Consider the following 5,877-nt stretch of genomic DNA (forward strand, 5'->3'; position numbering starts at 1 on the left):
CTCGGACCCAGGAGCCCTGCCGCTCCCGGAGAACTCGCTGCCTGGGCGCAAGGCGCGAGGGGCTAAAATAGCATTTTTAACATGCTTTCTGTAAAAAAAATTAAGCATAGAAACAATAAAGAAAAATTTAGAACCTCAAACATTTCTGCAATTCAGATAAATTGCTATTGATACTTTGGTGGTTATTCTTGTATTCACCCACACTCACAAATATATACTCAATTTTACACAAAAAGGTAACACATTATATGATATTCTAATCTTTGAATGCTAGGTGTTATTTTCCATCCATTCTGTTGTTTTTATATAATAAATACATGTGTATATTATCACTTTCAATCATTGCATCTTTATATATATATATACACATTATGGTGTGTGATACACTGATTTATCTACAGAATCTATTAATAGATGCTTAGCTTGTATCTTTTCTGTGTGTGTTATATTTATTTAATGTCTTTGTACATTAGCCATTTTACATTTGCTTAATTTTATAAAGAAAAATTCCTAAAATATGATTGCTGAGCCAAATGGTGAATGTTGATGGACATCATTGACCATATTGTCTTCCAGAACTGTTACCTCAGTTGACATTTCCCCTAGCAAAGTAATGGAGTACCTATTATTAAATTTTTTGAACAATTTTCCAATATTGGACTTTTTCTCTTTTAAAAACTAACAAATAATCAATATATGTCATTATTTTAAAATTTGCATATCTTTGATTATTAATGAAGTTCTGCATATTTTTATGTACTTCTTGGCCACTAGTATGTCTTGGTCAATTGGTTGTCTTTTCTATAACTTGTAAGAGATCTGTGAATATTGGGACTGTGATTTAGATTCCAAATTTGTGTATCTGTCTTTTAACTCTGTCCATAGTGATTTTTAGACTAAATTGTCTTTTACTTATTTTTGTTTATAAAATTTTGTTACAAAAATTTATCAGGGTGCAACTTTGTAGTTTTAAGTTCTTTTTTAATCCTAGTAAAGAAGAGTCTTTTTCATCTCAGGATTGACAGAATACCTATACTTTCTCATAATAATCTTAAGGTTTAAATTCTACTTAATAATGTTGAATATATTTGGCGTTTATATTTAACAAGGCAAAAGATAAGAAATTGGATTATTTTTGTCCCAATTTCTAGCTAATTGTCAGAATTCACAAATATTCAATCCTTTACTACTGACTTAAAATGACTTCTCTTATGTTAAATTCTTATATATTTGAATCTTTTTATGAATCCTGATCTGTTCTATTTTTGGATAATTACTATTGGGATTTTAGTTCTGTAATTTAAACTATTTTTATAGGCTAAGCATTTATTATTATTTTTCAGATTATGTATCTGTTCATTTTTACAGTTGGACTTGATGAACTTTAAAATGAATTGGTCAAACAAACAAAAAGCCCTACTATGTTATTCAAATCCCTATTGGGATTCTTTAGTATTTATAGATGAATTGACAAAAAATTGGCACTTTTATGATACTAAGGTTTTTTTCCAGTGGATTTAAGTATTGTTTTATATATCTCAGCAGCATTTTATGTTTTCTTAATGTAGGTTCTGGCCATTTTATTCTATTTTTGTTGGTATATGTTCACAATATATAGCAGTTACAGTCATCTTGGGGAATTAGTGCGTGTACATATTGCATCCTGATCGCTTTCACTTCCCCTTCTCCATTCCTCAGATCCCCTTCCCATCTCTAGAAGTCTACATTTGCTTCCCATCTTCTCTCTTATATTTATTTATATTTAGGTTTCTCATATAAGAGAACCTTCTGTGTCTGATTTATTTCACTGAGTATTATGGTCTCAAGATGCATCCATTTTCCTACTGAATGACTTGAACTAAATCCTTCTTTATGACTGACTAGTTCTCCATAGTATATACAAACCACATTGTGTAGTGAGGCATCAACAGAAATTACCTATTTAGGAATTAAATTAACCAAGGAAGTGAACAAACTCTAAGTGAAAATTATATCACTCTGGGAAAGGAAATGGAGGAAGACATCAGAAAATGGAACTATATTCCCAGTTCCTAGATAGGCAGAAGCAATATATTCAAAATGGCTATACTTCCAAAACTGCTATACAGATTTAATGCAATTCCAGTCAAAATATGAACAGCATTTCTCACAGACCAAAAAACTGACGTTAAAATCTATATGGAACCAGAAGCATCCCAAATAGCAAAGGCATCTGTCTTAGTTACTTTTGCTCATTTTTGGGACAAAATACCTTAACCCCAGAATGAAGGAAGGAAAGGTTTATTAAGCTGACAGTTTGTGTAGGTGTCAGTCCATATTCAATTGGCTCCAAGGCAGAGGGCAACTGTTCGTGGTGGTGGAATACAACAAAAGCAATAAGAGCAAAAAGGGAGGAAGAGCAGGGAACAAGCCTCTTTACCTCCCTTATACTGTATGCAAGATGCTCACCCCAGGGTGGGTGTAGCATTCATACTCATAAACCCAGCTTTTGACCATAGATCAGTCATAAACTCTAGAAGCCCACCCCATGACTGCATGAGGCTTTAGGGGGACATCTAGACACAAACTATAACATTCTGCTCCTGGCTCTTCAAAGACTCACATATACCCCTTTTATGCAAATGACATTTTAGTCCATCTCTAAGACTGCCAAAGTCCTAACAGTTTTAGCATTGCTGAGAAGTCCAAGTCTCAAGTCTTCTCCAAGATCTAAGGCAAACTCTTAGCTGTGAGCCCTTGTACAAAAGGAAAAGTTAAACACTTCCAACAGTCAATGGCACAAGGTAAAGGTACAAACAGGTCGTATAAAGCATTGGGATCAAAGCAAGTCCAGAATCCAGCAGGACAAACATTAAGTCCTGTAGTTCCACATAGAGCATTCATGGCAATCTGTGGCAAATTGAGAGCTCCAAACCATAACACCATCCTAGGTAACAGAAGCAAAGATGGAAACACCACAATCCCAGATTTGAAGTTATACTACAAAGCTACTGTGATTAAAACAACATGGAAAAAAAATGTGGATCAGTGTAACAGAGTAGTGGTTGCAGAAACAACCTCAGGCACATTCAGCTATGGGATGTTTGACAAGGGAGTCAAAGACATACAGTGGAGGAAAGATAACCTCTTTAAAAATGGTGCTGGCTGAATTGGATAGCCACATACAAAACACTGAGTGTAGACCTATGTATCTCACCATGTACTAAACTAAAATAAAAATGGGTCAAAGATCTAAATGTTAAAACCGAAACAATCTGCCAGAGGATAAAATAGGTAAAACTCTTGAAGGCAAGGACTCTCTGAACAAGACCCCAATGGCACAAGAAATAATATCTAGAATCAACAAATGGGTTTATATCAAATTAAAAAACTTCTTCAAAACACAACTACACACATACTAAGCTACCTTATCTTTTGACAAAGGGGCCAGACATGTTCACTGGAAGAAAGATAGCCTGTTTAATAAATGGTGCCAGAAAAATTGGCTTTCCACATACTGAAGACTAAAATTCGACCCATGTATATCACCATGCACTAAAGTCACAGTGGATCAAAGACCTACATATTAAAAACGTGAATGTACCAGAAGAGAAAAATAGGCAGAAATCTTGAAGACATAGGTATAGGAAGAGACTTCATGAACAAAACCCAAACTGCATGTGAAATACTCCAAAGAATCAATGACTAGGATCTCATCTTATGAAAAAGCTTTTGCACATCAAAAGAAGTTACCAACAGAGTGAAAAGACAGCCTACAGAGTGGGAAAAAATTTTAACCAGTTGTCCCTCAGACAAAGGATTTATATCTAGAACATATAAACAAGTGGAAAAAATCAGACCCCCCCAATTCAAAGACCCAGTCCAAAAATGGTCATCTGTGATGAGTGTACACTTCTCAGATGAAGAAATACAGATAGCAAATAAATATATGAAAAAATATCCAATATTATTGGTCATTTTAGAGATGCAAAGTAAAACAACACTGAGATTCCATGTCACCCCAGAAAGAATGGTCGTCATGATGAAATCAACCAATAACAAATGCTGGTAGGGCTGTGTGGAAAAAGGAAGGCTTCCCCACTGTTGGTGGGAGTGTGGACTGGTACAACCACTGTGGAGATCAATATAGAGATTCCTTAAAAAACTAGGATTAGAGGTCTCATTTGACCCAGCTATTCCCTTCTGTGTATTTTTCCAAAAGAATTAAAAATATCAAGGCAAAATGCTATATGTGCATCCATGTTTATAGCAGCATAATTTGTAGTAGTTAAATCTTGTAAACAACTCAAATGCCCATCAACCAGGTAATGGATGAAAAAGATGTGGTGTTTTTTTTACAATGGAGTACCACTCAGCTCTAAAGAAGGATAAACTCAAGACTTTCATAGGTGAATGGATGCAACTCGAGACCATACTCATAAGTGAAATAAGTAAGACCCACATGTGTAAATATCATATTGTCTTTCTAGTGTAAGAAACTGGAAGAACAAATAAGATCCAATATGTATAATAGATATTGGGAAATAGGGAGAAACTGTTCAAAAGGAGAGAGAAACTGGGATAGGGAAAGGAGAAAAGAAGGAAGGGAAAAGGAAAATTAAATATATAAATATATAGTAAATATATATATTTGTATATATTATACATGTATATTTGTATTGTATATTATATGTATATTTATGTATCTCTATCATAGTTAAAATAGCTATACTATTAATTTCTAGTAGTTCATTGAAAAGAAAGTTTTGGGCTTATATTTTTTGATCAGTCTTTCATACCAGCATCTTGGGGCTGGGGATTTAGCTCAGTGGCAAAAGCACCTGCCTGGCAAGCGCAAGGTCGTGAGTTCGGTTCCCGGTACCGGAGAAAAACCAAAAAAAAAAAACAACAAAACATACCAGCATCTTGTAATCTGAGCAACTACTTTGAAGATAACAATAAGCAATGCACTAAACCATTCTTGCTCTCCTACTATCTTGTTTTGAAATTTTGTATCATTATTTTTATTTTTTTTCTTTAATAATAAGACAAGGAAAAGCACTAGGGATATACCCCTATACGGGGGGTGGGGAGGGTATTGGGAAAAAAAAAGACTCAGGAAGCAGTTTTTTCCATAAAAATGCATTTTTGTCATGTATTTATTCAAAATATTAAAGTCAAATAAAAATTTTTAATTGTCAAATAAAAAAAGCCAAAACAAAACAAAAAAGCCCTTCTACATAGCAAAGGAAACTACCAACAGAGTGAAGAGACAACCTACAGAATGGGAAAATAAATTTTGCCACCCAGCCCTCGGACAGAGGATTAACATCTAAAATATGTAAAGAACTCAACAAAATTTGACCTCAAAAATAAAAGACAGGACCAAAAAATGGGCTACTGAAATAGACATTTATCCAAAGAAGTACAGTTGGCCCCTAAACACTTCAAAAAATGTTCATCATCACTAGCCTTTAGAGAAATAAAAATTAAAAATACACTGAGATATCATCTTGCTCCAGAAAGAATGGTATCATCAAATAATCAAATAATGCTAGTGAGGATGTGTGTGTGTTTGTGGGGGGAAAGGAACCCTCCTACATTGCAGGTGGAAATGTAGACTAGTACAGCTACTGTGGAAACCAGTCCAGGAGATTCCTCAAAATCTATAAGTAGAATTTCCATTTGACCCAGCTATCCCCCTTGTAGGTATCTTCCCCAAAGAGTTAAAGTCTTTAAATTACAGGCATCCATACACACACATATTTATAGTAGCACAATTTATAGTAGCTAGATCTTCGAAACAATATGTATGTCAATCAACAGGTGAATGAATAAAGAAAATATGTCTATATATGGATGGTAATGTATATATATATGATAATAAGAAGTAAGGAG

At 34.2% G+C, this 5,877-nt stretch overlaps 1 protein-coding gene across 3 annotated transcripts in view; it reads left to right on the forward strand.

Moving 5' to 3' along the window:
- Htr7 (5-hydroxytryptamine (serotonin) receptor 7, adenylate cyclase-coupled) overlaps positions 1-5,877 on the forward strand; it is a gene marked incomplete at its 5' end in the record, with an annotated part of 99,001 nt that overhangs the window by 78,126 nt on the left and 14,998 nt on the right.

Source organism: Chinchilla lanigera, unplaced genomic scaffold (genome assembly GCF_000276665.1).
Source record: "Chinchilla lanigera isolate Chin_1 unplaced genomic scaffold, ChiLan1.0 scaffold00024, whole genome shotgun sequence".
In the NCBI taxonomy this organism is placed as follows: domain Eukaryota; kingdom Metazoa; phylum Chordata; class Mammalia; order Rodentia; family Chinchillidae; genus Chinchilla; species Chinchilla lanigera.